Raw genomic sequence first — 27,829 nt, 5'->3', positions numbered from 1 at the left:
ACAAAAAATCAGCTGGGTGTGGTGGCAGGCGCCTATAATCCCAGCAAGTCGGGAGGCTGAGGGAGGGAAATCGCTTGAACCCAGGAGGGGGAGGTTGCAGTGAACTGAGATAGCGCCACTGCACTCCAACCTGGGTGACAGAGCAAGACTCTGTCTCTAAATAAATAAATAAATAAATAAATAAAGTGTAGAAACAGTCGGGGCCCACTACATAGCAAGAACTCCAAGCTTCTGGAAAGGTCTGAGATCTACGGCTCACATCTGAGACTGCTGTGTCACTGCAGTCGGGAGCACCAGTGACCAAGCCCAGCTCCGTATTATACTAATGTCTTTAGCTCCACAGACTCCAGAAAGCCTTGCCCGGACATGAGTCAACCTTCTTTATCATGAGCACTGCTTCTTAAGGCCCCATCTTCAGCACAACTTGTCCCCTTAGAGCAAGCCTGTTGGGGGGCTGGGGTTTGTGGTGGGTAGAGGACACTGGGAAAATCATGCTGGCCAGAGCAAGGCTGTCGGGGGATGGCAGGGTGGGCCATGGAGTGCAGAGGTAATGAACTCTCTGGAGAGGTAATGGACTTGGAGAGGTAATGAGCTCTCTGTCACAGGGGTAATCAAGCAGCTGAACCGAGGAGTCTCTGCCTGGGAGTGAGACCAAGGGCCAAACTCTCAGGGAGGGCACCCCCTGGGTCCCCAGTAGATGAGGATTTGGTGCCCACTCTGGCGGTGGGCTTCTGTACAGTGCCAGGCACAGAGCTGAGGTCACGGGGCCAGGGCTGGGAGTGGGAAGCATAGCCCTGCCTTGAACCACAGTCTCGGGAGCTAGAAAAGGCTTCGGACTGCATTTAGGCCCCTCCTGTTTATGGGAGAACTCAGGTTCCGAAAGGGGAAGCGAGTTCCCAACAGTAACCTCAGAGAGGCCGAAGCTGGGCAGAGCCCCTGAGTCCAGGTCCAAGTAGTGACAGTGGTTCTGCTTAAATAGCACAGCCGGCTGCCAAGGCCACGGGGAGTAACAGGAGGAGCTGGCCTCAAACCCACCAGACGGCCTCTCCCGTCGGCCACTGTGCTAACCTGCCTCCCTTTCCAAATGACAGGTGGAGAAAGCCATCGTGACTTTAAAAACTGCTCATGGCTGGGCGCGGTGGCTCAACCTGTAATCCCAGCACTTTGGGAGGCTGAGGCAAGGGGATCGCTTTGAGCCCAGGAGTTTGAGACCAGCTTGGGCAATATAGCGAGACTCCCCTTCTCTATAAAAAATGTAAAAATTAGCCAGGTGTGGTGGCGTGCTCCTGCCGTCCCAGCTACTCAGGAGGCTGAGGCAGGATTGCTTGAGCCCCAGAGTTTAAGGCTGCAGTGAGTTATGACTGTGACACTCCAGCTTGGTCTACAGAAAGACCTGTCTCTTAAAACAAATGCTTATGGCCAGGCATGGTGGCTCACACCTGTAATCCCAGCTACTTGGGAGGCTGAGGCAGGAGAGTTGCTTAAACCTAGAAGGTGAAGGCTGCAGTGAGCCGAGATGGTACCACTGTACTCCAGCCTGGGTGACAGAGCGAGACTCTGTCTCAAAAAAATCCACAAAAGGCCGGGCATGGTGGTTCACGCCTCTAATCCCAGCACTTTGGGAGGCCAAGGTGGACAGATCACTTGAGGCCAGCCTGGCCAACATGGTGAAACCCCGTCTCTACTAAAAATACAAAATTTAGCCAGGCGTAGTGACATGCGCCTGTTATCCCAGCTACTCAGGAGGCTGAGGCAGGGGAATCGCTTGAACCCGGGAGGCGGATGTTGCAGTGAGCCGAGATCACGCCACTGTACTCCAGCCTGGGCAACAGAGTGAGTGAGACTCTCTCAAAAACGAGGGAAAAAAAACACAAAAACAAAAAACCAATGCTCATGAGCACACGATGTCTCTGCACAGAACCATAGAAAATGTCACTCATGAGGACTTGCTGTTGAATGGGCACCTAACCTCAAGCTGCCCGGGTGCCCCTGGTTTATGCTTTGAGGGAGTGGGCGTTGAAAGCAAAAACCAAAACAAAAACCAGAATGAGAGCCTGTCTCTAAGAACTTTTAAAAAATAAAATAACATTCAAACTCTTTTTTTTTTTTTTTTTTTGAGACGGAGTCTCGATCTGTCGCCCAGGCTGGAGTGCAGTGGCACGATCTCGGCTCACTGCAAGCTCCGCCTCCCGGGCCGACGCCATTCTCCTGCCTCAGCCTCCCGAGTAGCTGGGACTACAGGCGCCCGCCTCCGCGCCCGGCTAATTTTTTGTATTTTTAGTAGAGACGGGGTTTCACCGTTTTAGCCAGGATGGTCTCGATCTCCTGACCTTGTGATCCACCCGCCTCAGCCTCCCAAAGTGCTGGGATTACAGACGTGAGCCACTGCGCCCGGCCTTTTTATTTATTTTTTTTTTGAGACGGAGTCTCGCTCTGTCGCCCAGGCTGGAGTGCAGTGGCCGGATCTCAGCTCACTGCAAGCTCCGCCTCCCGGGTTCCCGCCATTCTCCTGCCTCAGCCTCCCGAGTAGCTGGGACTATAGGCGCCCGCCACCTCACCCGGCTACTTTTTTTGTATTTTTTAGTAGAGACGGGGTTTCACTGTGTTAGCCAGGGTGGTCTCGATCTCCTGACCTCATGATCCGCCCGTCTCGGCCTCCCAAAGTGCTGGGATTACAGGCTTGAGCCACCGCGCCCGGCCTCAAACTCTTTAAGCTGTCCCCAAACCCATGTGATCTGGCCCCTGCCCACCTTTTTATTTTTCTTTTAATTTATTTATTTATTTATTTATTTATTTATTTATTTATTTTTGAGACAGAGTTTTTTTTTTGCTCTTGTCACCCAGGCTGGAGTGCAGTGGCACAATCTCAGCTCTCTGCAACCTCTGCCTCTCAGGTTCAAGCAATTCTCCTGCCTCAGTCTCCTGAGTAGCTGGGATTACAGATTACAGGCCCCCCTCATCCCCCATGCCTGGCCAATTTTTGTATTTTTAGAGACGGGGTTGCACCGTGTTGGCCAGGCTGGTCTTGGACTTCGGACCTCAGGTGATCCACCTTCCTCGACCTCCCAAAGTGCTGGAATTACAGGCGTGAGCCCCTACTCCTGACCTGTTTTTCTTTTTTATAGAGGTAAGGTCTCACTATGCTGCCTAGGCTGTTCTCAAACTCCTGAGCTCAAGCAATCCTCCCACCTCAGCCTCCCAAAGTGGTAGGATTACAGGCGTGGACCACCGTGCCTGGTCCCTTGCTACCTCTTTGGCCTCAATCTCACCATCCTTCCCTCACTCAGCCTGCAGCAGCTACAAGGGCACCTTGCGAGCCTTCAAACACACAAGCACGTTCTTGCCTTAGGGACTTTGCATGACTTTTTCTCTGTCCCCACAGTCTTTTTTTTTTTTTTTTTGAGACAGAGTCTCCCTCTGTCACCCAGGCTGGAGTGCAATGGCGTGATCTCGGCTCACTGCAACCTCCACCTCCTGGGTTCAAGCGATTCTCCTGCTTCAGCCTCCTGAATAGCTGGGATTACAGGCACACACGACCACGCCAGGCTAATTTTTGTATTTTTAGTAGAGACGGGGTTTCACCATGTTGATCAGGCTGGTCTCAAACTCTTGACCTCATGATCTGCCTGCCTCAGCCTCCCAACGTGCTGGGATTACAGGCGTGAGCCACTGCGCCTGGCCTGCTCCCACACTCTTTATGCACCACCTGGCTGGCCCTCTCCCTTCATTGGGTCACTGCTCCATTGTCACCTCCTTATCCAGGTTCCTCCTGTCCCTCTCTCCCCCTCACTCTGAGTTACGTCCTGTCACAGCAGTTATCTCTACCTGACATGATACTGTGATTTTGTCTGGGTGACATCAGCAACTCCAGGGCAGGACTTGGTGGCATTTACCACTGGGCTGCAAGCCTGGGACCCGGCAAGCGCCCAGGATGGTTTTTTAGTTTGTTTGTCTCTTTGTATTTTATTTATTTATATTTATTTATTTATTTATTTATTTTGAGAAGGAGTCTTGCTCTGTCGCCCAGGCTGGAGTGCAGTAATGTGATCTCAGCTCACTGCAAGCTCCACCTCCCAGATTCAAGTGATTCTTGAGCCTCAGCCTCCTGAGGAGCTGGGACTGCAGGTGAGCACCACCACCCCCAGCTAATTTTTGGTATTTTTAGTAGAGATAGGGTTTCACCATGTTGGCCAGGCTGGTTTTGAACTCTTGACCTCAAGTGATCCATCTGCCTTGGCCTCCCAAAGTGCTGGGATTACATGTGTGAGCCAGCACGCCCGGCCTCTCTTTGTATTTTTAAAGGGATGAGGTCTTGCTCTGTCCCCAGGCTGGAGTGCAGTGGTGCCATCATAGCTCACTGGACCTTCACATAGCAGCCTGGACCTTCTGTGCCTAAGCGATTCTTCCGCCTTCCACCTCAGCCTCCCAAGTATCTGGGACTACAGGCACATACCACTGCACCTGGCTAATTTTTTTAATTTTAAAAATAAAATAGAGACGGGGTCACTATGTTGACCAGGCTGGTCTTGAACTCCTGGCCTCAAGTGACCCTCCCGTTTTGTCCTCCCAAAGTGCTGGGATTACAGGTGTGAGAATTTTTTAATTTTTTTGTGGAGATGGGGTCTTGATACAGTGCCCAAGCTGGTCTCAAACTCCTGGGCTCAAGCGATCCTCCTGTCTGGGCCTATTACAGGCGTGAGCCCAGCCAGAATGTAATTACTTTTTTTTTTTTTTTTTTTTTTTTTTTTTTGAGACAGGGTCTTACTCTGTCACCCAAACTGGAGTGCAGTGGTGCGATCATGGCTCACTGCAGCCTCAACCTCCTGGCTCAAGTGATCCTCCCACCTCAGCCTCCTGAGTAGCTGGGACTACAGGTGCATGCCACCAAGCCTAGCTTTTTTTTTTTTTTTTTTTGAGACAGAGTCTCGCTCTGTCGCCCAGGCTGGAGTGCAGTGGCCGGATCTCAGCTCACTGCAAGCTCCGCCTCCCGGGTTCCCGCCATTCTCCTGCCTCAGCCTCCCGAGCAGCTGGGACTACAGGCGCCCGCCACCTCGCCCGGCTAGCTTTTTGTATTTTTTTAGTAGAGACGGTGTTTCACCGTGTTAGCCAGGATGGTCTCGATCTCCTGACCTCGTGATCCGCCCGTCTCGGCCTCCCAAAGTGCTGGGATTACAGGCTTGAGCCACCGCGCCCAGCCTATTTTTTTTTTTTTTTTCCCCTAGAGATGTGGTTTCACCACATTGCTCATGCTGGGAATCTGTTGAAGGAAACTCTCCTTCAACCAGTACAGTACTATACATGTATACAGTAGAGCCAATTACTGTGCTATAATTACACATATTCTCTTGTGAATCTTTATTTCCCTATATTTTCATACATCTGATGGGTTATACGTCTATCACAAGTTTATCCTTAAACCGCCTGAAATGCAATCTTCCCTTTTTATTTATTTATTTGTTATTTTTTGAGACAAGAGTGTCACTCTGTCCCCCAGGCTGAAATGCGGGGGTGCGATCTCGGCTCACTGCAACCTCCGCTTCTCGAGTTCAAGTGATTCTCCTGTCTTCGCCTCTTGAGTAGCTGGGATTACAGGTGCATGCCACTATGCCTGGCTAATTTTTTTTTTTTTTTGAGATGGAGTTTTGCTCTTGTTGCCCAGGCTGGAGTGCAGTGGCGCGATCTCGGCTCACTGCAACTTCTGCCTCCTGGGTTCAAGCAATTCTTCTGCCTCAGCCTCTTGAGTAGCTGGGATTACAGGCACCCACCACCACACCCGGCTAACTTTGTTTTTTTGTTTGTTTGTTTTTTATTTTTGAGATGGAGTCTCGCTCTATTGCCCAGGCTGGAGTGCAGTGGCGCAATCTTGGCTCACTCTAAGCCCCGCCTCCCAGGTTCACGCCATTCTCCTGCCTCAGCTTCCCAAATAGCTGGGACTACAGGTGCCTACTACCACACCCAGCTACCTTTTTGTATTTTTAACAGAGGCGGGATTTCACCGTGTTAGCCAGGATGGTCTCAATCTCCTGACCTCGTGATCTGCCCACCTCGGCCTCCCAAAGTGCTGGGATTGCAGGCGTGAGCCACCACGCCTGGCCTAATTTTGTAGTTTTTAGTAGAGATGGGGTTTCTCCATATTGGTCAGGCTGGTTTCGAACTCCTGACCTCAGGTGATCCGCCTACCTTGGCCTTTCAAAGTGCTGGGATTACAGGTGTGAGCCACCGCACCTGGCCTTCATTTCTGTATTTTTAGTAGTCCTGATCTCAAATTATCTGCCCACCTCAGCCTCCCAAAGTGCTGGGATTACAGGCATGAGCCACTATGCCCAGTTCAATCTTCCTTTTAATATGCCCAGACACACCAGGTATGTGGCTGCATTTCATCCTGGTCTGCTGAAGCCTTTGATTCTACTGCACAAATCACAACTCTTGCTCTCCAGCCCTGTTGTGTAGCTTTTCGCTATCTGCTCTTTGTGTGTCGTGGAGCAGCAGCCTCCCTCCTGGCATAGAGCAGGCCCTGCAGAAGAGCTCCCTGTCCGAGCGGGTCTCCTCGCCACTGTATGCTAAAATGACACTGTGAGTCTCCCAGTTTGAGAACCATCTATTCCCCTGGAGGAATAAACCCTTAAGAGTCTCTTCTTTCTTGCCACTTTCAAGCAAACCAAGCATAATTTTTTCTTTTCTGTTTTTTTTTTTTTTTTTTTTTTTTGAGACAGGGTCTTACTCTGTTCCCCAGGCTGGAGTGTAGTGGCGTGATCTCAGCTCAATGCAACCTCCGCCTCCTGGGTTCTAGTGATTCTTGTGCCTCAGTCTCCTGACGACAGGGAGATTACAGCTGGGATTGCAGGCGTGAGCCACCACGCCTGGCTAATTTGTATATTTTTAGTAGAGACAGGCTCTCACCATGTTGGCCAGGCTGGTCTCAAACTCCTGACCTCAAGTGCCCGCCTTGGCCTCCCGAAGTGCTGGGATTACAGGCATGAGGCATCGTGCCCAGCCGTAAACCAAGCGTAAATGTATGCTATTACAGTAACACAGAATTAACAAACACAGAATGGAAATATGATCCTCCCATTCCCTGTTTTGTTGTTTCATTTTTTTGAGGAGGGGTCTTGCTCTGCTACCCAGGCTGGAGTGCAATGGTGCAATCATAGCTCACTGGAGCTTTCAAACCCCTCCTGGGCTTAAGTGATCCTCCCACCTCAGCCTCCTGAATAGCTGAGATTACAGGTGTAACAGGTGTGCACCACCATGCCCAGCTAATTTAAATTTTTTTTAGAGATGGGGTCTCGTTATGTTGCCCATGCTAGTCTTGAACTCCTGGCCTCAAGTGATCCTTCTGCTTCAACCTCCTGAGTAGCTGAGACTACAGGCATGTGCTGCCACATCAGAGCTTAAAAAAAAAAAAAAAAAATTTGTAGTGACACAGTCTTGCTATGTTGCCCAGGCTGGTCTTGAACTCCTGGACTCAAGCAATCCTCCCACCTCAGCTTCCCAAAGTGCCAGGATTATAGGCATGAGCCACTGTTCCTGAAATCACCCACCACATTTTTACTCAATAACTGCCACCACCTTCTCCAAAGGGACTTTTTATCCTAGCTGGGCACACATGGTGTATCCACGGATGCTGCCCTGGGCCCTCACTGGCAAAAACACAACACACTCAAGGAAACAGAAAGAGCCTGGAGAAGCTACTGCCAGACTTTCCCATCCTGGGACGATGGGACATTGCCCCCAGCCCCTGGCCCAGGACACCAACACGCCAGCCTGGAGAACCCGTGAGCTGATGGGACGTTCCCATTCTGCATCTGGACAAACTGAACACTGCTCTCCTGAGACTGCGAAAGGGGTCAGCTCAGTGACTTTGGGTCTGGCAGGCCTGGGGAGCCTCATGTCTGCCAACTGCAGCCAAACCCCATCTAACACCTTGCTGTCAAAAAAAAAAAAAGGTGAAAAGAAAAGGGGCCTGGTGCGGTGGCTCACGCCTGTAATCCCAGCACTTTGGAAGGCTAAGGTGGCTGGATCACTTGAGGTCAGTAGATCAAGACCAGCCTGGCCAACATGGTGAAATCCCATCTCTGCTAAAAATACAAAAATTAGCCAGGCGTGGTGGCCGGCACCTGTAGTCTCAGCTACTCGAGAGGCTGAGTCAAGAGAATCATTTGAACCCAGGAGGCTGTGGTTGCAGTGAGCCAAGATCGCACCACTGCACTCCAGCCTGGGAGACAGAGGTGAGACTCTTGTCTAAAGAAAAAAAAAAAAGAAAAGAAATAGTGGCCAGGCATGGTGGCTCACGCCTGTAATCACTTTGGGAGGACCAGGCAGGAGATGGCTTGAGTCCAGGAGTTTGAGAACAGTCTGGGCAATGTGGCCAGACCCTCTCTCTAAAAAAATTAAATAAATAAATAAATAAATAAATAAATAAATAAATAAATTAGCTGGGCATGGGCCGGGCGCGGTGGCTCAAGCCTGTAATCCCAGCACTTTGGGAGGCCGAGACGGGCAGATCACGAGGTCAGGAGATTGAGACCATCCTGGCTAACACAGTGAAACCCCGTCTCTACTAAAAAAAAATACAAAAAACTAGCCGGGCCAGGTGGCGGGAGCCTGTAGTCCCAGCTACTCGGGAGGCTGAGGCAGGAGAATGGCGTAAACCCGGGAGATGGAGCTTGCAGTGAGCTGAGATCCGGCCACTGCACTCCAGCCTGGGCGACAGAGTGAGACTCCGTCTCAAAAAATATATAAAAATAAATAAATAAATTAGCTGGGCATGGTGACACACACCTGTGGTCCCAGCTATTGGTGTGGCTGAGGCACAAGAGTCGCTTGATGGCAGTTCGGTGCTGCTCCTGCCCCTGGGTGCTGAGCAGGCCTGGCGCTGTCTTCTGTGGACCTGGTCGGGCCTTACCTCTTGAAGACAAACTGGATGCTATTGCTGGCCTTCAGAACCTTCTGGAACTTGGCGACCCCAAAGCAGTTGGACCTGCGGAGGGAGATGCCTTCACGCAGCTCCACCACCAACAGCTCCTCCGGGTGCATCAGAAACTTGGAGTACGGCACCTTGACGGGCTCCGAGATGCCAATGGCCTTGGCTGCAGAGACATGGCTGCTGTAAGGCCACCCGGTGCCATGGGGCCAGAAGCCTCAACCCCTGTGTCCTGTGCCTATGTAGGGGGCAAAGCTGCCAGAACCCTTTTGAAGGCCTGCCAGCCTTCCTGGGAGGTGGGCAGAGTGGCCTCCCAGCTTGCAGGAAAGGACCCTGGAGCTCACAGGGCACGTGACTTGTCTGAGGTCACAGAGCCACTGAACAGCAGAGCCAGGGGATAAGAACTCAACCCATGCTTACCCCAAGGCCCACGCTGGGTCCATGCCCTCATGCCCAGGCAGCACAGAAGTCACCACTAATGGCTGCTGAGATTCGGCATTACCTCCCCCTAAGTCCACTTGACCTCACCCTTCCAGTAAGGCCCCTCCAGTGTCCCTCCTGCCACCACAGGCAACCCCACACGCTGGTGTGGCCCAACACCACGCCGTGGAATGAGCCTGATCTCTGCCACTGAGTAGTGTGGGGCCTTGGATGAGCCACACCCCTTTACCAGGCCTCAGTTCTCTTCATCTGTAAAGTGGGTCTTAAGACATGGGGATTTTGTGAGATGGGATACAACAACATGGGGGGCTGGGCACGGTGGCTCATGCCTATCATCCCTGCACTTTGGGAGGCAGAGGCGGGCGGATTGCTTGAGGTCAGGCGTTCAAGACCAGCCTGGCCAACACAGTGAAGCCCTGTCTCTATCAAAAATACAAAAATTAGCTGGGCGTGGTGGCGGCCACCTATAATCCCAGCTACTCGGGAGAGTGGGGCAGGAGAATCGCTTGAACCTGGGAGGCAGAGGTTTCAGTGAGCCGACATTGTGCCACTGCACTCCAGCCTGGATGACAGAGTGAGACTCTGTCTCAAAACAAAAAAACAAAACAAAACAAAAAAACATGGGGAAGCACCTAGCCTCATGCCTGGCACACCACTGAGGTTAATCTTATCTTATTCTTTTCTTTTTAAGGAGGGTCCCAGCTCCTCCCTTCTCTCCCTCCCTTGTCCCTGCCCAGAGAGCAGCTCAGATGGGAGCAGGCAAGGGGATGGGTCCAAAGTCCTTCTGCAAACAGGGCAGCTGGAGGGGGCCGGGATGCCCCCAGACCCCGTCCCACTTGTTGCTCACTGTAATGTGTGTTGACGAGCAGCTCCACCTGCTTCCACAGGGGCTGGATCACGTCACGGTGGCTGTCTGGAAGGCAAAAGGCAGTCTGTTGAGGCTTTTTGGTGGCAGCTTCTTGGCTGATGTTCCTGCTCTGCTGGTACCAAGATTGGCCCTGTGGTGGGATCTTGGAATGGGGGAAGGCTGGGGCGGTGGCGGTGGATAACTTATTTCCTCAGAAATGTCACACGCAGACAGATCCACAATTCCTGGGCTCACAATCTTGTTTGTGAAATCAAATCTAGGGCACCACCGGTCTAAATGAAGATTTGGAAGGTTCTGTGTACTAGCAGTGACCATGGGTCTTTCTAGGTATGTGACTGAGTATAGTACGTGACTGAGAACTAGTGGGTACACACTAAGCCTGCGAATTGAGCACGCCGCCACCAGGTGGCAGTGGAACTGTGTTAAGACTTCCTGGTTCCTCCAGCCAGGCTGGGTTCTCTCCTTTGACACTCACTCATTCCATTCCAGGGTACTCCAGAGGTGAAACAGACCCACCCTCACCTTGGCCTCCCTCTCTCTCTGTCCTACTTCCATTCTCAGCAGGGTGGGAATTCTCATGTTCCTCAGAATGGGCGTGTCTGCTGGACACAGCCAATTTTGTGCTTTCAGGCCTCTATTCTACTTGTTCAGATAGAGGAGGCTCAGTTCCCAGTCTTAAAACCTTTGCGGAAGGCAGCAGGGTGTGTAATGAAAACAAAGCCTTGTAATTTCCCTTAGCAGTGGGAACCGCTCGCAGCTCTGACCAGGTACCTCCTAAAGACCTTCTGGAAGACGGGTCTTTAAATCTCCCCCCACCTCAGGCAGCCCACAGGACTCCCATCCCCAAACCAGGGTGCTGGAGAGAGATGGGATGGAGAGAAGGAAGAGACCCCGAGGCCAAGGGGAGGTGGAGGGCAGGGGAGAAGAGATGGGGTGGGGGTGGGCATAAAATGTGGGGGGTAGACAGGGCCTCACCCTCCATGGGCCACTCCTCGGGCTAAGGGTCCTCACTTGGACCTTTGTCTAAAAGAGAACAGAGGACGCCGGGAAGCCACGTTCATCATCTCCTAAGCCACGCACTGCTGACGTCAGACCAGAGAGCTGGGGAATGGCAGGCCAGGGGGCCCCAACTCTGAAGCATGGCACCCACTCCAATGGGCTCAGGGACCCCAATTCCGTACAGGTGCCCACCCTGGCCTTCACACAGAAGCAGGCTGAGAACATTTTGCATGCACCTCCCAAGCTAGTCTGTTTTAGACACCGAGGACACGTGGGAACAAGACAAAGTCCTTGTCCAGGCATGGTGGCTCACGCTTGTCATCCCAGCACTTTGGGAGGCCGAGGTGGGAGGCCAGGAGTTCGAGACTAGCCTGGCCAACATCGGGAAACACCGTGTCTACTAAAAATACAAAAATTGGCCGGACCTGGTGGTAGGCACCTGTAATCCCAGCTACTCGGGAGGCTGAGACAGGAGAATCACCTGAACCTGGGAGGTCCCGTCTAAAAAAAAAAAATTCCAGGTGAGAACACGGTACAATTTGTTTAAAATTGTCATCACATGAGTTAGCACATAGAAAAAAAAACATACAAAAGGGTAGATACTAGGAATACTAGTGGTTGCCTGAGGAGGATGTGACCAGAGCTTTTTCCTTCACATGTTACATATTTTTTGTTTTGTTTTGCTTTGTTTTAAGAGACAGGGTCTTGCTCTGTTGCCCAGGCTGGAGTACAGTGGTGCAATCACAGCCCACTGCAGCCTTAACCTCTTGGGCTCAAGCAAATCTCCCACCTCAGCCTCCCGAATAGTTGGGACTACAGGTATGTACCACCACATCCAGTTAATTGTTTTATTTTTTTGTAGAGATGGGATCTTGCTATGCTGCCCAGGCTGGTTGTAAACTCCTAGGATCAAGTGATCCACCTGCCTCAGTCTCCTCAGTAGCTGGAACTAGAGGCGTGCGTCACCACGGCTGGCTACTTTTAAAATTTTTTTGCAGAGAAAGGGTTTCACCATGTTGCCCAAGCTGGTCTCGAACTCCTGGGCTCAAGTGATCCTCCCACGTTGGCCTCCCAAAGTGCTAGGATTACAGACATGAGCCACTGTACCTGCTCAATGTATTACACAGTTCTGTATCATTTAACTGTTTCATATCATACATGTGTAAAGAGAAAAAGCACACACATGCAAAATCCTCTAATCCATGGTGGTCCTGGACATCTCAGAATTTTCTTTTTTTGTTGTTGTTTTGTTCTTTTTGAGACAGAGTCTCGCTCTGTCACCCAGGCTGGAGCACAGTGGTACAGTCTCAGCTCACTGCTACCTGCGCCTCCTGGGTTCAAGCGATTCTTCTGCCTCAGCCTCCCGAGTAGCTGGGATTACAGGCATGCATCACCATCAGAATTTTCTTTTTCTTTTTTCTAGACAGAGTTTCGCTCTTGTCACCCAGGCTGGAGTACAGTGGTGCGATCTTGGCTCACTGTAACCTCCGCCTCCTGGGTTCAAGTGATTCTCCTGCCTCAGCCTCCCAAATAGCAGGGATTAGAGGTGCATGCCATTATGCCCAGCTAATTTTGTATTTTTAGTGGAGACGGGGTTTCACCATGTTGGCCAGGCTGGTCTCGAACTCCTGACGTCAGGTGATCCACCCGCCTTGGCCTCCCAAAGTGCTGGGGTTATAGGCGTGAGCTACCACACCCAGCCATAATTTTCTTAATTCATCGAGTTTGACTGGGGTGCCTGGGAAGGAGCCCTGCATGGGAAACGTGTTCCAGCCCAAGGCTGTGTGACCTGTGTGGGGAGGTGGCTGAGCCTGACTGAGCCTGTGTTCTGCTCTGTGAAACAAACAGCAATGGTGCTATGCTCATCCAAGGTCCCCAGCCCCTGCAGTGCCACCCAGCCTCTGGCTGTGAGTGCTGCGTGGAGGCTTCTATGGTGTTTTCTAATGCCACTGCGAAACCCAGCTGGGTGCCATGTCAATTCCTTAGCTGCCACGCCATGCTGTCATCTCAGCCTGAGCTTGGCGTCAACCAAACTCTCTGGATAGCTACACCACAGACTGCTGTCAAGTCTAGTCATGCCCAGTTCGTGCTGGACAAAGCATAGTTTTTTTTCTTCATTACCAAAGTATTAGAAGTGCATCATAACTGATTTAGAAAATAAACGCAAATCAGTTTGCCTAGCACTGCTACTGTTTTGCCATACCCTTGTTTTTCCCCAGTGATTACATTTGAAACACAGTTGTAAGCAAAGCACAATCAAATTTTCTTCTTTTGCTTAGTGTTACATCCTAAGCATCCTTCCTTGTTGCCTATTTTTGTTTGTTTGTTTGTTTGTTTCTGAGATAGAGTCACTCTGTTGACCTGGCTGGAGTGCAGTGGCGCGATCTCGGCTGCAAACTCCGCCTCCCAAGGTAGAGTGTACAGAAAAATGTACCTCCCTGATAAGCAAAAATTGTAACATTTCCAGAGAGCAATTCAGCACAGTATGTCGTGAGCCTTAAAAATCTTTTTAGGCTGGGAGTGGTGGTGGCTCATACCTATAATCCCAGCACTTTGGGAGGCTGAGGCAGGAGGACCACTTGAGCTCAGGAGTTTAAGACCAGCCTGGGCAATACAGTGAGACCGCATCTCTACAAAAAATTTTTTAAAATATTATTTGGGCTTGGTGGTACACACCTGTAGTTCTAGCTACTCAGAAGGCTGAGGTTGGAGGATTGCTTGCACAGCCCAGAAGGTTGAAGCTACAGTGAGCTGTGGTCACAGCACTGCACTCCAGTCTGAGTGACAGAGTGACTCTGCCTCAAAAAAAAAAAAAAAAAATTTTACTTTTTGGCACACTAACTCCATTTCTAGACATCTATCCTAAGATAATAATCAAAAACATATAAAAAATGCACATACAAATATTGACTATAGGAATAAAAGATTTCATTGTTTACATTGTACAGGTGAATGTTTAAATTATGGTACACCCATTTGTGTTATTTATTTTTAAAAATTTTGAAGTATAACTATGTAGAAAACTGTCCTAGCATAATGTTAAGCATGGTTCCAAATGTGTTTCAAAATCTGATGCAAAGCACACAGAAGGCAGGCAGGTGGGAAGGAAGGATGGGGGAAAGAAAGAAAGGAACAATGAAAAGAAGAAAAAGGAAGGAAGAAAGAAAGAAAGAAGAAGGAAAGAAAAGAAAGAGAAAGAGAAAGGAAGGAAGGAACATAGGGAGGGAAGAGGAAGGAAGGAAGATAGGGAGGGAAGAGGAAGGAAGGAATGAAGGGAGGAAGAGAGGAAGGGAGGGAAGAAAGAAAAAGAAGAAAGGAAGGAAAAAGGAAAGGAAAAAGAAAGAAAAATGAAAGAAAAGAAGCAAAGAAAGTAGGAAGGAGAGAAAGGAAAGAAATAGGAAGGTAGTGAAGGAGGGAGGGAGGAAGGAAGGAAAGAAAAGAGAAAATGGGAAAAAAAGCAAAATCTTAGCAGTAGTTACCATTGGGTTTGAGGGATAGAGGTGCTTTTAATTTTCCTTTTTAATATTCTCTAAATTTGCTATAGGGGTAGAATCATCCCCTTCTGGCAGGTTCTGAGACTTGTCTGTCCTTACTGGAATAATGAGTTGAGCCTGATGCAGTGGCTCACGCCTGTAATTCTAGAACTTTGGGAGGCTGAGGCAGGTGGATCACAAGGTCAGGAGATTGAAACTATCCTGGCTAACATGATGAAACCCCATCTCTATTAAAAATACAAAAAAATTAGCCAGGCATGGTGGCATGTGCCTGTCATCCCAGCTACTCAGGAGGCTGAGGCAGGAGAATGGCTGAAATCCGAGAGGTGGAGGTTGCAGTGAGCCGAGATCACACCACTGCACTGCAGTCTGGGTGACAGAGCGAGACTCCATCTCAAAAAAAAAAAAAAAAAAAAAAAAAGTGAGCTGTTTGTGGGGTAGGTATCTGGTTTACATTTCCTCTATAGAACTGCGCATCTGCAGAATGCTTTCACTGCCAGAGAAAATTGCTTGCTCCCTTAATAAAAAGTCAATGAAGCTGAAAGAAATCTACTTCTTGGATTTGGGGTGGAAGCCCGAAGACTGGTAAGCATTCTTAAATACCGAGGAAACTCACCAAGGCACTGAGAGGGGACGGTTGTCAGGATGGACCTGAAATTCTCATGACATTTGCTGTGGGGATGGTGGGCAGGGCCTCTAGTCACTGTCTCCTGATTTGAAAAGTTAGAAGGGTGAATGAATGCACAGGACCATGATTTCAAGTGGAAACGTTATCACTTTGTAAATAATAGCAACTCATCCTGAACTCCCTACCTTGTCTGGTGAATGTAGATGAATCCATCAATGGGGGGCTGGGCTAGATGCACTTCCTTTCACACTGTGTTAATTCTGTGCCCTAAGGCCAGGCACAGTGCCTCACACCTGTAATCCCAGCACTTCAGGAGGCTGAGGCAGAAGGATCACTGGAAGCTCAGGAGTTTGAGACCAGCCTGGGCAACATAGTGAGATCCCACCTCTACAAAAAATAAAATGAAAATAAAGTTCTATGCCCTAAATCTCTGTCCAGCTCAGGCTACATATCTGTAGTGCTGATGGGCCTGCAAGCACACACAGGTTCTGGACCTTGCCTTCAGTTTATTTACAATCCAGTGGAAATGGAAAAACATGAAAAGATGCCAAGCACAGTGGCATGTGCATGTCATCGCAGCTCCTGAGGGGGCTGACACAGGAGGATGGCTTGAGCCTGAGAGTTTGAATCCAGCCTGGGCAACATAGTGAGACTCCCTCTCTTAAAAAAATAGAAAAAGGGCCGGGTGTGGTAGCTCATACCTGTAATCCTAGCACTTTGGGAGGCTGAGGTGGGCAGATCACCTGAGGTCAAGAGTTCAAGACCAGCCTGGCCAACATGGTGAAACCCCATCTCTACTAAAAATAGAAAAAAATTAGCATGGCATGGTGGCATGTGCCTGTAATCCCAGCTACTCCAGAGACTGAGACAGAAGAATAGCTTGAGCCCGGGAGGGAGACGTTGCAGTGAGTCGAGATCACACTAGTGCACTCCAGCCTGGAAGACAGAGTGAGACTCCATCTCCCCGGGAGGAAAAAATTGCAACTTTTGGCAGGGCATGGTGGCTCATGCCTGTAATCACAGCATTTTGGGAGGCTGAGGCTGGCAGATCACTTGAGGTTAGGACTTCGAGACCAGCCTGGCCAACGTGGTGAAACACAGTTTCTAATAAAAATTAGGCCAGGTGCAGTGGCTCATGCCTGTAACCCCAGCACTTTGGGAGGCCGAGGCGGCGGATCACGAGGTCAGGAGATGGAGACCACCCTGGCTAACACGGTGAAAAGCTATCTCTCCTAAACATACAAAAAAAATTAGCCAGGTGTGGTGGCAGGCGTCTGTAATCCCAGTTACTTGGGAGGCTGAGGCAGGAGAATCGCTGGAACCCAGGAGGCAGAGGTTACAGTGAGCCGAGATCGCGCCACTGCACTCCAGCCTGGGCAACAGAGTGAGTGAGACTCCGTCTCAAAAAAAAAACACAAAAAACAAAAAACAAAAAAAAACCCAACTCGGGCGCTGTCGCTCGGCTGCAGAGGCTGCGGTTGGCGGTGGTTGCGGCGGCAGCGCAGGCTAAGCGGCAGCGCCGGAGTCCGCGGTTGGCGCTGCCCCAGCGGGGACCCGGCGGCTCGCAGGCAGCGGCCGAGGCGGGGCAGGGCGGGCGGGGGCCGGTGGGCGGCGGCCGGGCCGGGACGATGACTCTGGAGTCCGTGATGGCGCGTTGCCTGAGCGATGAGGTGAAGGAGCGGATCAACGCCGAGATCCAGAAGCAGCTGCGGGGGACGAGCGCGACGCCCGGCGCCAGCTCAAGCTGCTGCTGCTCGGCAGGGGCGAGAGCGGGAAGAGCATCTTCATCAAACAGACGCGCATCGTCCAGGGTGCCTGCTACTGGGAGGAGGCCAAGCGCGGCTTCACCAAGCTCGTCTACCACATCTTCACCGCCACCCAGGCCACGATCCGGGCCGTGGAGATGCTGAACATCCTCCACAAGGAGGAGCAGAACAAGGCCAGTGGCTCCTGATCCGAGAGGTGGACGCAGAGAAGGTGACCACCTTCGAGCGTTGGTACGTCAGCGCCATCAGGACCCTGTGGGACGACCCTGGCATCCAGGAGTGCTGCGACCGCAGGCGCCAGTGCCAGCTCTCGGACCCGGCCAAGTACTGCCTGACGGACGCTGCCCGCAGGGCCGCCTCGGGCCACCTGCCCACCCCGCAGGACGCGCTGCGGGGCCGCGTGCCCACCACCGGCATCTTTCGACCTGGAGAGCATCATCTTCAGGATGGTGGATGTGGGGGGACAGCGGTCGGCTCCAGGAAGCGGATCCACTGCTTTGGGAACCTGACGTCCATCCTGTTTCTCGTCGCCCTCAGTGAATACGACCAAGTTCTTGCGGAGTCGGACAAGGAGAACCGGGTGGAGGAGAGCAAAGCCCTGTTCCGGACCATCGTCAACTATCCCTGGTTCCAGAACTCCGTCATCCTCTTCCTCAACAAGAAGGACCTGCTGGAGGACAGTATCCTGTACTCGCACCTGGTGGGCTCCGTCCCCGAGCTCGACGGGCCCCAGCGGGACGCCCAGCGGCGCGGGAGTTCATCCTGAAGATGTTCGTGGACACGAACCCCGACGGCGACAAGATCATCTACACGAAGAACATCCGCTTCGTGCTCGCGGCCGTGAAGGGCACCATCCTGCAGCTCAACCTCAAGGAGCACAACCCGGTCTGAAAGCGCCCAGGCCCAGGGATACCGGACGCAGACAAGGGCCCGGACAAACTTTTCTTCACACCGAGCCCGCGGCTGCCGCCGGGTGGCGCTGCGGAGCCCGGGCCGGGGCCTCTGCCTGCGGAGGAGTTGTTTTGTTTGTTTTTTAATATTTTTAAGAAATGGTTTTTATTTCACAGTTATCAGAGGATGTATATCTCTCCGAACACTTCGCGCGCCTTCTCACCTTTTGTCAACGGGCAAAGGCAGCCTTTTTCCGGCTTTGACTTATGACTGGCTTTTTTCTTAAAAAAAAAAAAAAAGAAAAAGAAAAAAAGAAAACACCCAACGAAACATAAAACACACGAGTGCCCCGTGTCCCCAGCGACTCTGGGCCTCACGGAGCCCCTTGCCAGCCAGCATGGGGGTCCCCACACCAGCAGCCTCCCGCGGCTGTCCTTCCAACCCCATGTGCTTTTTCTTTCTCTTTCCCGCTTCTTTTCTTCTTCATCAGGAAAGGCGTGGAGACTCGGGGACTGACATTTTTCCCCTTTTTTAAGTTATTGACGCCCAGTGCGCCTGGCCTCTCGACAACTCAATGCTGTGTTATGCCCACTGGTCTCCTGAAGAGGGGCTGGGGGACTCCCTCAGTCGCCCACCCTGGGAAGTGTCTAAACTTTTTTTTTTTTTTTTTGTAAAAAGAACCGCCTGACCTCACAGGTTGAAGAAACGCCCAGGGTCCTCTATTCTGGCCAGGTACCCCATCCCTCTGCAGAGGATGGGAAGGGTCCCTGGGCTGGAGTCATGGAGGCTCGGGGCTCCTCTGGGTTGTGCCTCTAGGGGCGACATTGGCTGCTTGGGGCTGCCCAGGGGCTCCAGAGGGCTGCACGGCCACCCTGCCCCAGCTGGAGTGCACCCCACTGGAGCCCAGGTGGACTGGGAGGCTGGAGGGATGTCCCCGGTAACACCCAAAGGCCACTTGGATGGGGCCATTTCTTTTCGTTTTGTTCTGCTTTGTTGTTGTCCCCAATTTGGAAACAGTGGGGGTAGAGTGGGGACTTTTACAGAATATTCCCAGGTGTGTATCGGAGACGTAGAGAGAGGGACGTGGCCAGCATCTCCATGCGTGGCCTTGTCCCAGGCACTTGTGTCCGCCTCCAAGGAGCGGGAAGCCAGCACTTGCACTTTGGCCAGGGCCACGTGGAAGGTGGCAGCAGGCGCTGGCCCTGGCAGCTTCCAGGCCTGACTGGCCACAGCCACGGTCTGATGGGGAGCCCGCCAGGCCACGGCTGCGCACTGAGCCACAGCCCGGGGGACCGCCTCCCGGGGCCCCTTTAGGCACTGAGGCGCCCAGACTGGTTCTCCCCCAGAGACTCGGAAGGTGGGGAACGAGGGGACTGTTTTTGGGGAGGTGGCTGTTTCGCCTGCTGCTGACTGACCACTGCAGCACTCCGTGGGTCTGGGCTTCGCACAGCTGTCCCAGGATGGATCGCCCGTGCTGCCCTCGCCTGCCATTCTGGGACCCTGGACGGCTGCTTCTGGCCTTGACAGATTATAAAAGAAACAGCCCCCAAATAAGACCACCCCGACCAGCAGTTCCCGCCTGCCACTGTCAGGCCTGCCCGGGTCTTCTTCTGCACAGGGCTATCTGCTGGCTTCTGGCGGGAGAAGAGGGGGAGCCCCGTGGAGGGGGCAGGTACATTTCTGGTGATCAGCCCCACTGGGAAACCGGGCAGCGCCCCCGCTCCCCTCGCCACTTTTCCGCTTTTGTCTCTCCCAGAAGCGTCCTTTTTTTTGTGCCAAATGTCTACTTAAGAGGGTTGGCGCCAGAAACCCCCATGGTGAGTGCTGGGGCCCGGCCGTGCCCTGGGGGAGCAGATGGTGCCACCCCTGGCGGGGCCAGTGTATCCACTGCCGGCAGCGGACCCCTCTAGGGGGCCTGGACTTGTGGCATCTCTGAGGGCCCAGATCGCACAAGGGGACCTGGACCTGGCACAAGGGTGGAATCGCCCAGCGTGCAGACTGGGGTGCTTAGTATTAGCCCTTCCAGGGGAGGGGGCTGTGCCAAGCATACCAGAGCCAGGTTGAGGCCACCAAACCGTCTTGGCCTGGGTCCTCTGGATCCGAGTGCCTGATCCCCCGACCCCTCAAAAAAGCAGAGGTTGGTGTTGCAGGCCTGGGGTAGGGGTGCCTGCCCCAGTAGAGTCCCAGGCAGTGGTTCTCACATCAGTGACACCCTCAGGTTAGGGAAGGGGCAGCCGACCCCCACCCGTGTCATGTGTGGGACCACGTGTGGGGTGTGCGTTTTCACCTTGGTGAAATCTCACCTGCCAATGCTTTCTCGTGAGTGCCGACCACCTTCTCTGACCATGTCATGCCCAGGCAGCAGCAGGCCCTGGCCACCGCAAGACCCACGTCCTGGGTCCCCCGGCTCCCCTAGAGGGTCATTCCCTTGCCAATGTCCCCAGTGGTGGCAGCAGATCCTGCGGCTGGCCTAGTGGACAAGACCCAGTGATACTTGTATATTACACTGTCCTGATTTCAGACAATTTCAACCTTATTTTAAAAAGAATATTCTATACAATGCTGTTTCATCTTTTTTTTTTTTTTTAATTTTTGAGACGGAGTCTCACTCTGTCACCCAGGCTGGAGTGCAGTGGCCGGATCTCAGCTCACTGCAAGCTCTACCTCCCGGGTTCACACCATTCTCCTGCCTCAGCCTCCAGAGTAGCTGGGACTACAGGCGCTCGCCACCTCGCCTGGCTAGTTTTTTGTATTTTTTAGTAGAGACGGGGTTTCACCGTGTTAGCCAGAATGGTCTCGATCTCCTGACCTCGTGATCCGCCCGCCTCGGCCTCCCAAAGTGCTGGGATTACAGGCGTGAGCCACCGTGCCTGGCTCTACGATGCTGTTTTCAAAGCTTTTATTGTTTGAAATGCATGTGTCATGCACGTTGGAGGACAGGAGGAGGGGCTGAGGAGCGGCTCAGTGTCACCTTCCGTGGCCACTGGCCCTGGCCCTTAATCCAGACACCGATGGAAGTTGACTTTTCATATCTTTCTCCTGAAATGAACTCTGTTTTAAATTGGAATATATTTTGTTAAAAAAAAAAAACCCAAAACCCAAAAACAAAACGAACAAAATACCCACTATGAGATCCCTCTATAGAGTCACCAAAAATCCTAAAGCTGGAAACACTAACAGTGCCGAAGATTTAGAGGACGTGCTGTGAGAGAAATCCATACAGCTCTAATGGGAGTTTACACTGGTGCCCCCACTTTGGAAAACTGTTTGGTAGTGTGTTGGTGCTGGTGCTAACACACTCGCATCTCCCTATTTTATCTTTTTGAGACAGAGTCTCACTCTGTCGCCCAGGCTGGAGTGTAGTGGTGCGATCTCGGCTCACTGCAACCTCCGCTTCCTGGGCTCAAGTGATTCTCCTGCCTCAGCCTCTAGAGTAGCTGGGATTAAAGTGCCCACCACCACGCCTGGCCAATTTTGTATTTTTAGCACAGATGGGATTTCACTGTGTTGTCCAGGCTGGTCTCAAACTCCTGAGCTCAGGCAATCTGCTCACCTTGGCCTCCCAAAGTGCTAGGATTATAGGCATGAGCCACTGCGCCTGGCCAGTTCACTCTTTGGTAAAATTTTTATAGCAACTTCTCATTCCATAGTGATTTCAGTCACTTTCAACAAATTCACTTACAGTTATCAATATTTGAACTTTCACAGGTGTTGTCATAGATAAGGAATTTGGCCAAATGGACTCTTGATTATTGCAGTAAAAATTCTGCTCAAATTAGGTAACAGGCATTTGAAGTTTAAAATTATGCAAACTGTGTTGCAAAAATTTTGCTTCTAGGGATTTAAGAAACAGTCATGATTGCACAAATAAATGTGCTGTAGGGATGTTCATTTAACAAAATGTGTAAAACAGGGAAAACCTGTAAACAAACTAAGTGTCCTATAACAGAATTCATTAAATAAGTTATGATACATACATATGATGAAATGTGTGCAGCCATTAAAAAATGTTATGAGGGGCTAAGTGCGGTGGCTCATGCCTGTAATCCCAGCGCTTTGGGAGGCCGAGGTGGGTGATCACTTGAGGTCAAGAGTCTGAGACTAGCCTAGCCAACATGGTGAAACCCTGTGTCTACTAAAAACACAAAAAATTAGCTCAACGTGGTGGCGCATGCTTGTAATCCCAGCTACTTGGGAGGCTGAGGCAGGAGAATCGCTTCAACCCGTGAGGCAGAGGTTGCAATGAGCGGACATTGCACCATTGCACTCTAGCCTGGGTGACAAGAACAAAACTCCATCTCAATGAAAAAAAAAAAAAAAGGAAAGAATATTTGACATGAAAGGTATTTTTTATAATACATAAATACATTAAGTGAAAGAGCAGATTACACCACAGTACATCTAGTGTGTTTATATTTTGAGAAAATATATATTTTGAATATTGGAATTATATACACCCAACTAGTAATGCTATCCATTGAGTCGTGAAATTACAAGTGATTTTTTTTTTGCTTGTCCCTATTTTCCAATTTTTCTACAGTGACGGTACTTGCAATAATTAAACATAGTATGGTCATTTAAAATACGTCCACAAATTCTTTGATACTCTCTTCAAAAGGCGGAGCACAGTTCCTATCCGTGTGGGCTGGGTTACATGATTCCCTTCTGACAGATGGGAAAAAGCAAAAGTGATGGCTTGCAACTTTGTAAACTACATCATAAAAGGTTCTGTGGCTTCCTCTTGCTCACTCTTTGATTACTCACTTGGGAGAGCCAGCTGTCACACCATGACACCTAAGTAGCCTGTAGAGAGGCTCATGTGACAGAAACTGAGGCCTCCGGTCAGCAGTCACATGAGCGAGCCATCTTGGAAACAGGCTTTAGGTGACTGCAGTCTCAGTGGACAGCTTGACTGCAATGTCATGAGACACCTTGAGCCCAAATGACCCAGCTCTGTCACTCCTGAATTCCTGACCCACAGAAATGGAGATCCTAAGTATTTTATTTATTTATTTATTTATTTTTGAGACAGAGTCTCACTCTGTCACCCAGGCTGGAGTGTGGTAGTGTGATCTTGGCTCACTGTAACCTCTCCCTCCCGTATGGGGTATGGTGGCTCATGCTTGCAGTCCCAGCACTTTGGGAGGCTGAGGCGGGTGGATCTTCTGAGGTCAGGAGTTCGAGACCAGCCTGGTCAACAAGGTGAAACCTCGTCTCTATTAAAAACACAAAAATTAGCTGCGTGTGGTGGTGGGCACCTCCAATCCCAGCTACTGGCGGGGCTGAGGTTGGAGAATTGCTTGAACCCAGGAGGCAGAGGTTGCCGTGAGCCGAGATCACGCCACTGCACTCCAGCGTGGACGACAGAGCAAGACTCTGTCTCAAAAACAAACAACGAAAAAGTGGATAGCAGCATCTACCTCGAAGAATTGTTGTGGGATCAACAGTGCAGAGATCCTTGTAACTAAAAAAGAAAAAAGTTTCAGGACCCCCTATAAGATTTACTATGCCTCGAGGGAAGTTACACCCTGACAGAGTCACATAGCATGTTCGTAACTTCTGCTTCTTAAATTATAATTTATTCCTTCCTTATTATTTTCAGTCGGTAAATGACTATGAGAGACCAGAGACTAGTCCTCCTCTCCTTCCAATCACTCAACTTTGTTACAGATTAACTGCCTCCTTTATTGTTCTGTACCTAACTCACACCAGATGGCACAAAAGACCCCATGACTTACATCTTCAGTGTAGAAGGTTAAATACACCTTTCCTGAAAAAAAAAGACCACCTTGTCTGGGTGCAGCCGTTCATGCATTCAATCCGAGTACTTTGGGAGGCTGAGGTGAGCGGACTGCTTAAGCCCAGGGATTTCAGACTGGCCTGGGCAACGTGGTGAAACCCTGTCTCTACAAAAAATACAAAAATTAGTCAGGTGTGTTGGTGCATGCCTCTAGTCCCAGCTACTAGGGATGCCGAGGTGGGAGGATCGCTTGAGCCAGGGAGGCTGAGGCTGTAATTGAGTTGCAACTGCACCACTGCACTCCTGCGTGGGTGACAAAGTGAAAGAAAGACCACCCGGACCAATCAGATTGTTTTAAGTATGTATTAAGCCTTACACGGAGAGATGCTGAAATTCTGCTAAGCTTCCCTAAACTTTGTCTATGCAAGTGATCCCAAACTTCTAAGCCTTGGAACACTGTCTTCCATTCTTGGGTATCTGTGCTTCCCAGGTGACCCTCCTTAAACTCTCTGCATGAATAAACTCCCTTTAGATTCTGACCCTTTTGATTATTTGAGGTTGACACACTGTGCAATATACATCAGAATACCAAATATTAACCTTCAGAACAGTATGTGACATTTAGGTAGAAATCTTTCTTTCTTTCTTTTTTTTTTTTTTTAGATGGAGTCTTGCTCTGCCGCCCAGGCTGTAGTGCAGTGGCATGATGTCGGTTCACTGCAACCTTGGCCTCCCAGGTTCAAGCAATTCTCCTGTTTCAGCCTCCCAAGTAGCTGGGACTAAAGGCGCCCACCACCACTCCCATCTAATTTTTGTATTTTTAGTAGAGATGGGCTTTTGCCATGTTTGCCAGGCTGGTCTCGAACTCCTGACTTCAGGCGATTGACCACCTTGGTCTCCCAAAGTGCTGGGATTACAGGTGTAAGCTACTGCGCCCAGCTGATATTTAGGTAGAAATCTTACACATATTCCTAACTTTGTTCTCTCCCCACTTACATTTCTAACTTCTTCTTTACAGTTAAGAACAAAATCATTTGTGGACTTGAAAAGAGTTACCACAGTAACTGGAAAAAAAAAACAACAAAAAACCTGGAAGTTAAACTGTCACTCTTGATGCTCTCTTTTAATTAATAAACCCTAAAAAGGCTAACTCACTTGGACACTACTTAATTAACAATCAATTAGTAAGGAAAAGATATCGAAGCAGTAAACTTAAGTGAGGGCGAAAAGGTCTGTTGACCAAATATGGATTCTGTCTTCCTAGAACCAAGTTACAGTTGGAGTTACAGAAAATACTTTGAACAGGTCCTTCGGTATCCTGTAGGAAATCAGACAAAAACACAGATCAGTTACTTTCTTTTTCTTTTTTCTTTTTTTGACAGTGTCCCACTCTGTCGACCAGGCTGGAGTGCAGTGGCGAGATCACGCTCACTGCAGCCTCCACCTCCTGGGCTCAAGCAATCCTCCAGCCTCAGCCCCGCAAGTAGCGGGGACTACAAGCGCGCGCCACCATGCCCAGCTAATTTGTTGTATTTTTGTAGAGACAGAATTTCACCAAGTTGCCCAAGCTAGTCTGGAACTCCTGAGCTCAAGGAATCCGCCTACCTCGGCCTCCCAAAGTGCTGGGATTAAGGGCGTGAGGCACCGGGCCGGCCCAATTACTTTCTTCAGTCTGAGCAAGAGCACTTTTTAGACGGAGTCTCGCTCTGTCGCCCAGGCTGGAGTGCAGTGGCGCGATCTCGGCTCACTGCAGCCTCCGCCTCCCGGGTTCAAGCAATTCTCTGCCTCCGCCTCTGACTCAGTCTCCCGAGTAGCTGGTATTACAGGTGGCCGCCAACACGCCCGGCTAATTTTTGTATTTTTAGTAGAGACGGGGTTTCACCATGCTGGCCAGGATAGTCTTGAATTCCTGACCACAAGATCCACTCGCCTCGGCCTCCCAAAGCGCTGAGATTACAGGCGTGAGCCACTGCGTCCGGCCCGATCGCTTATATTTTTAAAAAGATGTTTTCTTCGTTTCCTAGCCCCTTGTACCCCCCTACAAAGTTCCAAAGTTTGATGTTGTTGCAACGGCCATCAGAGGTCAAGCCGGGAGTGCAGCTCCCTAATGCGGGGCAGCCTCAGAGGGGGCCGACCCTGCACAGGATGAGCGGCGCCGGGCGGCGGGGACGCAGCCGGGGTCCCCGGGACGTGGCTGGGGGAGGTGTTGGGGAGCGACGTACCCAGGCTCAGGTGAGGCGAGTGTGCGGCAAGGGCTGCAGCCGGAGCTAGCGGGCTTGCGGTGGCCACTGAGGAGCTTCTGTCCGACCTTGTGCTTGTGCCCGCCAGGCGACAGCCGCTTGGCGCGCAGCGCCTGCTCTTTCAGCGTCAGGCCCTTGCTGCGCCCTATGCCGCAGGCTGAGAAGTCGCGCAAGTAGTAGTAGTAGAGCCAGTGGTAAAGCTCCTCCTTGTAGCTTATCGGTGGCGGGGGCCGGGTGGGAGCCTGCGGATACTAACCGGCAGCCTGCGGACATTGACCGGCAGTCGGGGCCACGCGTCTGCGCATGCGCGCTCCTGGAAAACCCAGCGGCCGCTCCTCGAGTTCCGATTGGCTCCACGTGAGGGCCGGGTCTCTGTGATGTCACAGGCGCGTGACCTCGCTGACGTCACAAGAGCGGGTCTTTGGCTACATAATACTGCAAAGCCTTCGGCGACGTCACAGTGACGTTACCGTGCCTGGAGCTGGGGTGTTTTCTCCTCAGGGTAGAGCCTGGTAACCGCGATTTCCCCAGCATGTTCTGTGTGTTGCTGGCTAGAGAAGGGCAGTTGACAAACTCTGACCCAGCACAGTGTTTCTGTGGGTCAAAACTAGAAAACTACGTCCGCGCGCCGCCGAGGCGGAAGGAACCGTTCAGGCCAGGAGTTAAAGAGCAGCCTGGGCAACATGGCACGACCCCATCTGTCAAGTCCCACCTCAGCTTCCCAGATACTTGAACCCCAAGGTTCAAGGCTGCAATGAGCTGTGATCCCATCACAGCACTCCATCCTGCGAGACTGAGGTAAACCCTGTCTAAGAAAATAAAAAAACTATCCAAGTGTGCAACCGGGAGGGACTGCTGAAAGAAAACATGATAATTGAATGTTCAAATACTTTAACAAGGGCAAAATGTACAGGCTTAAATAAATAGGGCTCGCTGGGCGCTTTGGCTCACGCCTATAATTCCAACATTTTGGGTGCCCGAGGCAGGCGGATCACTTGAAGTCAGGAACTCGAGACCAACCTGGCCAACATGGTGAAACCCCATCTCTACTAATAATATAAAGATTAGGCCGGGCACCTTGCATCGTTTCAGGGGCTCGCACCTCTCTAAGGGCACGGTAATTGAACCTCTCGGACCTGAGGGTGAGAAACGTTGGCTCCGTTCTTCCCAGGGTGATCAGCCCAGGAGTAAGCGAGGAGAGGCCAGAAAGCAGGACCCATGAGAAGGGTCCCCTCCTGGAGTTTGAGGCCCATTCCCTCCTGCCCCTGTGTCTCCTGTGTCCAGGACTCCTCCCTGCTCTGCCCCACTCCTGGGGCCATGGCCATGGGGGGCTGCATTTGGGTACAGGCCCCAGCGGCAACCCTGGGCCCAAAGTGGGCAGCTCACCTGGAGGGGATCAGAGTAACATGGCAGGGAGGGAGGGGAAAAGCCGCGCTGGTGCACTCCTCCCTCATCCCCCTCAGGCAGCGGTATGTGTTCCACGGGAGCGCTGTCCTGCTCCTCTGCTGCGTCTTTTTAGTCTTGGGGCTACCATAACTCTCCCTTCCCCAGCCCTGCCAACCTGGTGGGACATTGGGCTTCCCTCTCACAGGGTTCTGGGGACAGGCCCGTCCTGTATCATACCTGCAGTGAGACCCTTTTTTCCTCCAGGGCATGGGGAGCAACCAGGCTTCATGAGTTAAATGCAGATCTGAACCATACTGTAGGAGGACCAGCCGCAGACAAACCTCCTCAGACACCGGATTAAAGAAGGAAGAGGTTTTTTATTAGGCCGGGAGCATTGGCAGACTCGTATCTTAAGAGCCGAGCTCCCGGAAAAAGAAATCCTTGGCCTTTTTA

The 27,829-nt window shown here is 51.3% G+C and overlaps 1 long non-coding RNA gene and 1 pseudogene across 2 annotated transcripts; one reads left to right on the top strand and one right to left on the bottom strand.

Moving 5' to 3' along the window:
• Nucleotides 1-16,833: 16,833 nt before the first annotated feature.
• LOC123572218 (guanine nucleotide-binding protein subunit alpha-11 pseudogene) lies at nucleotides 16,834-18,010 on the top strand (annotated as a pseudogene).
• A 4,330-nt stretch (nucleotides 18,011-22,340) lies between these two features.
• On the bottom strand, nucleotides 22,341-26,289 carry LOC135970117 (uncharacterized). 2 transcript variants are annotated; one of them, XR_012432335.1, is made up of 2 exons: nucleotides 25,973-26,289; nucleotides 22,341-23,226 (listed from the first exon to the last, which is right to left on the bottom strand). It is a non-coding gene; the product is annotated as an uncharacterized lncRNA (long non-coding RNA). The 2 variants fall into 2 exon arrangements; XR_010585563.2 differs by lacking the exon at nucleotides 22,341-23,226 and adding an exon at nucleotides 23,588-25,068.
• Nucleotides 26,290-27,829: the final 1,540 nt, after the last annotated feature.

Source organism: Macaca fascicularis, chromosome 3 (genome assembly GCF_037993035.2).
Source record: "Macaca fascicularis isolate 582-1 chromosome 3, T2T-MFA8v1.1".
Taxonomy (NCBI): domain Eukaryota; kingdom Metazoa; phylum Chordata; class Mammalia; order Primates; family Cercopithecidae; genus Macaca; species Macaca fascicularis.
Note: the sequence above shows the minus strand (reverse complement) of the source record. Positions and strands in the feature narration are given on the sequence as shown.